We start from the raw sequence: 10,837 nt of genomic DNA on the forward strand, positions 1-10,837 counted from the left end.
TTGATAAAGATGAAAACAAGATGTTATTTCCTAATGTTTAGTTTTTCACTGCCCTCTTAGTCCTTTCCAACTCAGAGGTTCTGGTCAACTAAGTGGAGGGGCGGGGAGAGGAAGGGGGGCGAGTAGCACAGGCACTCTTCTTTGGCTTTTGCAACCAGCCCCAGTGCTTCCAAGTTCACTGAGAATTAAGAACTGATGTAATAAAATAGCTCATTTTAAAACTGTTCAATTAATTTTTATTACATTGATATCAGGTGGGAATTAATGGCACTAAGAGCAATCCAAGTATTCAAAACATTTGTGTATAAAAGTTTTGTCCCTTAATTTAACCTTTAATTTTTTGTTTGTTTGTTTTTGAACCTGTCATTGATACTGTCTCAACACATGTGTTGTGAAAAATTGAACTTGCATTATTTTTAACATATTGTTTACTCGATACTATGTCAATCAATTTCATAACATTGTATATTGTTGCTGTTGTTTTGTTGGGGCTCTTAACTGACTGGGACTTTACTCTGTTAGCTCTACCTTCAGATCACAGAAGTCTCCCCTAGAAGCCGCTGAACTTATCTGGACAATAAGATGCTGGACTCTATGCTAGGTATATGCTTGCAATGAAGGAATCCCAACTGAATTTTAACTGTGATTATGCAGCAAGGTGGAGGAATCCACCATTGGGGTAGGGTTGTGGGAGGGGTGTGGGGAATCCCAGTGCCTATAAAACTGTATCACATAATACAATGTTATTAACAATAAGAACAAACAAACAAAATAAAATGATCTTATGAAACTTCAAAGAAAAAGTTTAGTCCCTATAACATTTTCTGAAATACAAGAATATTTTCTTTGAAATTGGGCAAGGAAACTACAAATTTTAAATTTGCTACTAATGTTAGATTACTAAACATGACAGGTGAAACAATTCATACTTCTACAACTTTAATGACTGAACTTTCAATTAGTCACTCCTTCCACCATGAAACACCTTGAATGCAGATATAATCCTTTATTTAAGGGAAGAATAGGATCCTGTAAACAGGACAACTGTAGAGTCCCAAACCTCCCATGTGGTACAACTGTGTTTGGAACTGAGATCTTTGATTCAGAGCTTCAGATTCTTCAACAGCAGCTGAATTAAAACCTTACTCTGAAGGAACACAAAGACTGTTCACTAGGTTACAGAGCTCTACACCCTCAAGAGAACAAATAAAGACAGGGTTTCTCCACTGGCCTTCGTGCAAAGGTGAAGCATTCTCAGTGTAAACGGGGCCAAAGCTAGTCTCAGAAACACAGAGGGAACAGCTGGGAAAATGGCAGACTCTAACACCTTTGAATCATTTCCACACAGCTCTTCCATTGCTTACCTGGCTTGCCATTGTCAGCAATGACATGGTAGGATAAAGAACACCCAGGAAGGGAGAATATGGGCAAACCACATGCATGTACTCCAGTGGAGGATGAAACCAAGGACTTCTCCAAACACATCCAAGCCACAGAAGGACCTGCACCATATGCAGACGCCAATGGCAGATGACCCGGAGTGGGCAAGATCTGAACAGCACTGACGCAGACAGCCTGACTGCATCACCAAAGTGTATATATACAAGGCATGTTGTGTAAAACCATCATGACTCTGGGCATCAACGCCAGCTACAGGTCATTACTACTTCCATTTACTTTTCTTATCTATGTATATGAGCTACAACCTGATGCTTATATATTATTATGCACGTAGCAATAATATTATCAAAATAAAAATATATTTTTGCATAGGTTAATTTACACAGTAATTTCTTTGTTTACAAAGGGACACTTGATCTGTTACAAATCTAGATATTATTAACCATAATTCTCACACTTCACATTGTCCCTTTAGACTTACTCAATCTCCCTAACTGCAAACTCATATACTTTTTTATTTTTTCCTTATCTTCTTCCTCCATTAGTGACAACAATGTATCCATATACTTATATTTTGGCATATTTTTTATTTTGATAATCTTTACATAGTCGGTTAGGGCACAGAGGGACTAGGGCTACATGAAAGTAAGACCATTGTTTCCACATTAATATTATTCTTTCTTTCTGTATCTGAGGTAAGGGAGAGACAACAGGAAAAGCCCCACTCAACCTCCCACTCATCCCAGGTTTCCGATGTGGTGCATGCTCTGAGGGTCCTGCTCATGCAGTTGTAATAGTTCAACAGTTCTAAATTGCTGCCAATCTCACCGTTCCAAGAATGATGAATTCTCTTCAGAATCCGCTGGTTGACATAGTCTTTTCATGGTTGGGGTTCTGAGATCAGCAGTTCAGTTGGAGGGATCTCCAAAGAAACTTCATCTAAGGTGATCCCAGACCTGATTCTTGTGTGAATGCCAGTGCAGGGTCCAACACAGTCCGTCACCCCAACAAACTTATGCATATGCTGGTGGTTGCATTTGCTGGTCATTTGTTTCCAGACCTGTCTTCCACACGAACCAATGGGTGTTGCAGTCATGCCTGATTTTGTCAGCACACACTTGGCCCTCTCGCAAACCAGTGGGAGCTGCAGCCTAGTCGGGGCAACTCCTAATAATTCCCACCTGCTATTTTTGCATATTTTTACATTCTGCCTATAATATATTCTATCTATATTTTTAAAAATTCTCTTAATAGAGTTCTCCAAAAGGTCCATGATTTTTTCATGAATGCTAGTGTTTCCCCTATTTTCAATGAATAATATTCCACTGTATACGTACATATCCTGGGATTTTTTTAATCAACTAAACTTGTGTGGACACTTATGTTATTTCCACAATTTGGTTTCTGTGAATCATGCTGTGACACTGCAGCTATTTCTAACTACAATAAGGAAAATCAAGTGAATTTTCATGTAAAATGTTTGATTACTCATGCGTATTAGTATTCTGAAAATTGAATGTTTAATATCATACCCATTTGGGTTCTCAACAAATGCTTCTTAAGAGAAAATTGTTGCCCTTTTACAAATCCCCTTGTCCAAGGAAGAGGAATTTCTCACCCTCCGAATCTTGCTCCCTCCCAATCAAGCAAATGACCAGCTCCACGAGTTACACTGATATTTACGTACTATCTTACACAGCAAAGACTAGCAAATAAACATGAATTTAGTCAATAATTGAAGTACAACTTAGTGAAAGAAAAAGAAAAAAAAATTGGTTCTGCATTCTAGAAACTGAGACGTTAACTTTCACTGCTAGCCTGCATTAGGCACTTGAGTTATCTGCTTTTCATAAAGTAAAATTCGTCACTCTCCTCACATCCATCAGTTTTTTCTTTATAAGATGAAAAAAAAACTCATACATAATTAGATGAACAAAAGGGACCTTAGATATCTACTAATGTGTTCCTATTCAATTTTAGGAATGAGATTTTTTAGGATTTACTTGTTTTTATATGAAAGTCAAATATACAAACACAAGAGAGCAAAAGAGGGGAAATGACAAAGAGAGAGACCTTCCATTCACTAACTCATGCCCCAAATGGCCACCATGGCCACAGCTGGGCTGTCCTGAAGCCAGGAGCTTCTCCAGGGTCTCCTGTGGGAGTGCAGGGCTCTCAGGCCTTGGGATATTCTCCACTGCTTGCCCAGGCTATTAACAGGGAGCTGGATCAGAAGTGGGACAACCAAGTGGGACAACTCAAATTGGCACCCACATGTAATTCCAAATGAAGTTGAAAGTCCAACATGATAAGCTTCCACATAAGCCCCTGTGAAACCCCAAGTGATTTCTGAGATGAAGTTTCCCTAGGACATCAGGATCAGACTTTGTTTTAGAAACCAAGTTTAGGACCCGGCACGGTGGCCTAGCACCTAAAGTCCTCGCCTTGAAGCACCAGAAACCCATATGGGTGCCTGTTCTAATCCCAGTGGATCCACTTCCAATCCAGCTCCCTGCTTGTGGCATGGGAAAGCAGTCGCAGATGGCCCAAAGCCTTGAACCCGATACCCACATGGGAGACCTAGAAGAGGATCTGGGCTCCTGGCTACGGATCAGCACAGCACTGGCCATTGCGGTCTCTTAGGGAGTGAATCATTGGACAGGAGATCTTCCTCTCTGTCTGTCTTCCTCTCTGTATATTTGACTTTGCAATAAAAATAAATAAATGTTTTTTAAAAAAATAAACTAAGCTTATGGGCCCGGCGCGGTGGCGCAAGTGGTTAAAGGTCCTCACCTTGCACGCCCGGGATCCCATATGGGCGCCGGTTCTAATCCCGGCAGCCCCGCTTCCCTTCCAGCTCCCCGCCTGTGGCCTGGGAAAGCAGTCGAGGACGACCCAAAGCTTTGGGAACCTGCACCCGCGTGGGAGACCCGGAAGAGGCTCCTGGCTTCGGATCGGCATAGTATCGGCCGTTGCGCTCACTTGGGGAGTGAATCATCGGATGGAAGATCTTCCTCTCTGTCTCTCCTCTCTGTATATCCGCCTTTCCAATGAAAAAAATAATAATAAAAAATAAACTAAGCTTAATTCAAGCATTCTCACAGTAAAGGAATTTCTCATCACTGATCAAATGGATGCCTAGGAGGGCAGCATTTGAAGCCATCCATTGTCAGAATGGAGCAAAAAATTTCTCTAGGGCACAATATGAACTAGAAATGTCTTGTATACTTCCCTTGAAGTATAACACATAAAAATATTGTAGGCATCTTAAATGTAGAATTCAGATAAATAAATACACATGAAGGAAATGTGTCTGTATGATCAACATATTGCTCGAGAAAAAAATATTTTTCAGACTCTCAGAATCACATTATTATCTCTTTTCCTTTAACATCTCCAGACTCTAAAATCCTGAGCATTGTCACAGAATAGTTTGAGCTTTTCAAAAGTTAATATAAATGTCTCTGACAATATATATTTATTTAGTATCAAGGTTTTTCTGTTTATAACTGCCCTTATTGTTTTCCATGATACTGTTTGTAAGTATAGGAAACCCTCCCTCATTTCCTTTTCTCCCTTCCCGTACTTACTTCTCAATATTTCTCTTGTGTTTGACCTTGTGTTTCAAAAGCATAGACTGAGACTTTGAGAACTGTCACTCAGTATGGATTTGTCTGAAGATTCCTCATGATTAGATGCTGGTATGAAACTTGGGCTAGATCATAAAAAGATATCCTTGATTTCTCTTTAAATCCAATTAGATGGCAAAAGATTCAGTTCACTTGTGCCCATTAATTTCAATTTTACCAAAAACTTGATGAACATTTCACGGTCATCTGGCTGCCAAACCGCAAAACAGCTTTAATACATGCAGTACCCAAACATATACCAAGTTGTAACTTAAACAGATGTGTATGTTTTTCACCACTCAGTGCAAAATATAGCAAAAAGAAAGGTCATTATTCTATTTTTCCATTTGGGAAAGGGAGACTGTGGGGTGACAAAATTGATCATGGTCACACAGCACATAAATGACACTAAAAGAAAGTGTGTTGCACAGCAGGTTATTCGCCACCTGCAGGGCCAACATACCATGTGGGCGCCAGATCATGTTTTGTCTACTCCACTTCCAACCCAGCTAATGAGCCTAAGAAAGCACCAGAGAATGGCCCAAGTGATTGGGTCCTGGCACCTATGTGGGAAACTTCCATGAAAAGCACTCTCTCTCCGGTCCGGCATAATAGACTAGCCGCTAAAGTCCTCACCTTGCACACACCAGGATACTAATCCCCGCAGCCCCGCTTCCCATCCAACTCCTTGACAGTGGTCTGGGAAAGCAGTCTTAGATTGACCATAGCCTTGGAACTCTGCACCCATGTGGACACCAAGAAGAGGCTCCAAATTCTAGGCTACTAGTTTTGGATGGGCTAAAATCCAGCTATTGCAGACGCTTGGGGAGTGAATCCACAGAGTAAAGATCTTGCTACCTCTAATCCTTCTGAACACTTGACTTTCCAATAAAAATAAAATAAACCTTTTAAAAAATCTTTCTCTGTCTCTTTCTCTCTGTAACTTTAACTTTCAAATAAATAAACATATGCTTCAGGAATAGACAGAGGAATTTCACTTCAGATTTTCTGATATGTGGTATAAGTACTACAACCAACACCACAATTACCTGGACAATAAAGTTAGCCAAACAAAGCAAATTCAAACATTTGTTACATTAAATGAGCACCACTCTGGTCATAAAGCTCAGGGTGTCGGGCAGGCTTACTGCTGCAATGAGTTAACCATGGATGTCCATACACTTACTGCAATGACAATTGCATTACTGGATCACCAGCTTCTAATCCAGATTCGTGATAATGCATCCAGACAAGTACCAGATACTGGGTAAGATCGTGGGGCCTGCTACCATTGCAAGACCTGATGGTTCCTGGCTTCTGAATACTATCAAGCCTAGCCTTGAATACAAGGCTTTTACCAAGTGAACCAGCAGAAATGGGATCTTCTCTTGGTCTCACTTCACCAATGAACACGAAATAATGCACAACAATGAAACAAATTATACATACAACAATCTTCTCCAATGTTGTAGAAAGAATGGGAGATAAATATACCAGAGCTGACCCACAGGACACAAAGACCACAATACCCAGACCTGAGCAGGAAGGGCACTCAGTGCTCATCTGCATCAGAGCATCACTGCAGTCCTTTACCTGATCACTAAAGACAATGTTGATGCAGAGCCATGTGTGTTTGAAGAGAGCAGCATGCTTTTTACTTGTCTTTCTAAAGAGAAAAATTTATTGTTTTCAGACCCAGTTACACAATCTTTTATTCACCATGATAACGGGGATTCTGGAGATTTACAGAGTCATAGAAATCACATGGCTTAGAGTCTACAGACTTTGCTTAAAATAAAACTCTCCCTATTAGAGGAATGTAGAGGAGAATCTCACAGGGTCCCCTGCTTCCCAAGGACAGCACACTGCAGCTAACACAGCTCACGCTGCAGCCTGAAACCACTGTCTTGATCCCTTTAACCCAGTAACGTTCAAGTCTGCAGGATTGACCAACAGTTATTGGCTGTGTAACTATGCTAAGAGTCACTCTTTTATGATAAAATGTAATTTACTTGATAAGTTTAGTTAATAATTACAGCAGCAATTTGTCAAGATCAGGGTCAAAACAGTTTAGAGTTTAACCTTTAGGACTTGAGTGACTGTATGTCCTGAGAAGCCAAGGACTAACCCTGTAAATGAATGCATATACCTGACTTTTAGAAAGCACTTTCAGGTTCATAGAAGTATTCCCTATGAAGTAATTCAGTGCCATACATATCCTCCACACACCCAAACAGCCTCTCCCACAATCAATAACACCAGTCAATGAAGTTCATTAGTTAAAATTCAACAAACCAGCACAAGAGACATGGCATACCAGGTAAGGATGCTGTGACACCAGCATTCCCTATGGGCAACAATGTATGACCTGGAAGCTAGTGTCATGTTCCAACTCCACCTGATGGCCTGGTAAAGTAACAGAGGCTGACACAGGTACTTTGACCTCTGCCAGCCAGGTAGAACGCCTACTTGAAGGTCCCAGTGCCCTGTTTTACCTGCCCCAGCACTGGACATTGCAGTTTTCTGGCAGGTGAACCAGGAAAAGTAAAATATCTCTCTGTCTCTGCCTTCTCTCTATAACCCTGTTTTTTCAAAAAAAATAACTGCATCCCTTTTTAAAAACAACAAGGCAACACTGACACATCAGAGTTCATATTTCACAAAGGATTCACTCTGTGTTGCACACTCCTTTCCTCTAACATTCAGCGAACTGTATATATCATAATGCTATCAAACAGGACAGTTTCACTGCCCTATAACACCTTGGTCTCTGCTGATGCATCTCCTTCTTCAAGGTTAAACCTCTCCACAATAATCTTCATGTCAACAGAGTGTGCCTGGATACCACTGCATAAAAGCTTTATATACTGGCTTCTTTCACCTAGGCATATGCACAAATTTCTTCCATGTATTAATAACACATTTTTTAAAGAGTTTGCTTGCTTTGGGGGAAATCCAAGTGTACACAAAATTGTAGCACATAATTCAAAAATTCAAAATAAATATATATATGAAAAAAGAATATGCTTGCTTATTTATTTACATGTTTATATGAAAGAGTGAGAATGCAAGAGGGAGTTTGCCCATCCACTGATTCACTTCCAAAAGGGCTGAGACAGCCAGATCTCTGCCGGGTTGATTCCAAGAACCAGGAATTCCATGCAGCTCTCCCTCAGGAGTGGCAGGGACCCAAGTCCTCGTACCACCTTCCACTGCCTTCCTAAGTGCATTGGTAGAGAGCTGGATCAGAAATAAATGACTGGAATGGAATGCCAGCATCACACTTGATGACTTAATTAAACTGTGCAATACACAGGCTCCAATAATACACTTCCTTCTAACACTAAATGAATCATAGAATGCAATGATCCACATTTGGCTGAAATGTGGATCCATTTATCTAGAATTTAGCCATCGGGTGGATGTTTAATTGCATCTTATTGGTGACTTATTGCATAATCCCCTAATCATGTCTGATGGTCCAGTTTTTCAAGCACTTCTTTGACTTATGAGCTGACGTGGATAGATAACTAGTCAAGTATTTGGGCTGGTTTTCTAGTCAGGTTCTCCATTTTCTCACTATTGAACTTTGAAAGTTCTCTGTGTATTTTACTAACATTCCTTTTATCAGGTGTGTATTTTATAAATATTTATTATTCAAATGCTTCCCATTTTCATTTTGCAGTGTTTCATCACATCAAACACTTTTTCTTCTGTGGAAATAACCATGTATTTCTTCATTAAATTGATGTGAAAGGATATGTTTGTTCAAATTCCCAAATTGAATCGCTGAAGCTAATAGAAATAAATCACACATGGTCATGTGGTATAACTGTTTTTCATGCACTGTTGGATTATTTAAATTTTGCTCAGGATTTTTTTATATATGGTTTAATTTATACGTTAGTCTTTAGAGGGCAGTGCGGTCCAGCCCTGGACTCACACCCAGTCCTGGCACTTGCCAGCTGGCAACGCAGACTGCTTTGCCTGGCCAACACCCATTGTGGTTCTCATGTGCACCAGCAGGTGCAGCAGCCTAGCCTAGTATGGCTTACCCCAGAACATCCAACCATGGTCTCAGGTCTCAAGCTCACCAGTGGAAGATGCAACCCAGCTAAGGAGGCCCCAAAGTTTCCCCAATCGGGCCAGCTTGCAGCCAAGGAATCTTGCATGAACCAGCATATGGTCTAAACTCAGAAGACCCACCCCAAGTCTCTGTATTCACAAGCATGTGCTACAGCCAGCTTGGCCTGACCCACACTAGCTCTCACTGGTGGGTGCAACATCCTTGACCAACTTGGCCCACCCACAGCCCTCATGTGAACTGGAAGATGTAGTGGTACAAGCTGGCCTAAACTGTACTCTATTCCAGCTTGCACTCATGCCAGTATGTGGTGTGGATGACCCTCCCCACCTGGGCTCAGATCCAGCTCACACATTTGCCAATGAGTGCTACAGCCCAGCCTGCTATAGCCTGTTTCCAGCCCTGGTTCTCATGCATATCTGCAGGAGCTGTCCTTACAAGAGAGTTCCCCAGTTGTCCCTATCACGCCTGCTCCTAGCAAGGGAACTCCTATGTGCTGGAGACTGATAGGACCAGCACCCAGAACTGGCACTCCTCAGTGGGTACTGAGGTCTAGCCTGACTCACTTGCACCCCTTCTGGCTCTCAATCATCGGTGCTACAGCCTAGCCCAGAGTGGCCCACCCCTACACCTGGCTCTTGGCACCGCAGCCTACTCTGGCCTGTCCCACACACATTCTGTCTCTTGTGAACACCAACAGATATTGGCCCACTCCAGACCCAGCCCACAAGCATGCCATTGGATGCTACAGCCTTGTCCAGTCTCATTTGTCATAGCCACAGCTCTCGCAAACAGCAGTGGGAATTGCAGCCCAGTAGGGCAGTCCTCAGAGTTCCCTTAACAGGCCTATCCCCAGCCCTGGATCTTGCAAGTGCTGGCAGGTATTTGTACACAGACTATCACGGCATTACTCACATTAACAACTCATTCTGGAGGATATTGTAGCCCAGCCTATCCAGGCATGGTCCACTTCCTGTCCTGATTCTCATTTATGCCAGTAGGTGCTAACACCTAGTCCTGTAAGACTGAACCAACAATACACTGACCACTGAGCTTATTTACCTAGCCTGACCCAACCCAGCCTGACTTTCATATTCCCACTTGGGAAGTTCAGACTAGTAGGCGAGTTCCCCAAGTTGCCCAGCCAAAGGTAAACCCAAACCTGGATCTCATGCATGCCAGTGGGTACGCAGAGGCCCTACATGTCATGGTCTGTACTCAGTCCTGCCCTTATAAACACTAACAAATGCTGTAGCCTGGACCTAACAGGTCTACCCCCAGGAACCAAACCCCACGAGTGTCACATGAGTCCTGCAGCTGAGTTCCATGGTCCAGCCTGGCTTAGCCCATCACTGTTACAGCTCTCTGCAGAAACCATACAGTGCTGATATACACACTCAGTCCCTGACATTCACCTGGAGATACTGTGATCTAGCCCTCCTAAGCATGTTCCCAGCCCTTGTTGTGGTGAGCACAAGCAGCAAGATGTGGTAGGTGATGCTAATTAGTCCAGCCCAGGTTTCCCACCTGGATGGGTCCCTTGGCCTGACCCAGACAGGACCTCCAGTTTACCCTCTCTAAACCACTCTGTCTCATCCCTGGCCTACCTGTGAGTGTAATGGCTCCAGCCATGGAAAACACAAGAAATCATGCCTGGAAAACATGCTTCCAGCTGCTCCCACTCCAATGTTCCCACACTCCCTTCCCTGGGCAATCTGCTGCC

Source organism: Ochotona curzoniae, unplaced genomic scaffold (assembly GCF_017591425.1).
Source record: "Ochotona curzoniae isolate NIBS_2020 unplaced genomic scaffold, NIBS_Ocur_1.0 contig_66, whole genome shotgun sequence".
Lineage (NCBI taxonomy): Eukaryota > Metazoa > Chordata > Mammalia > Lagomorpha > Ochotonidae > Ochotona > Ochotona curzoniae.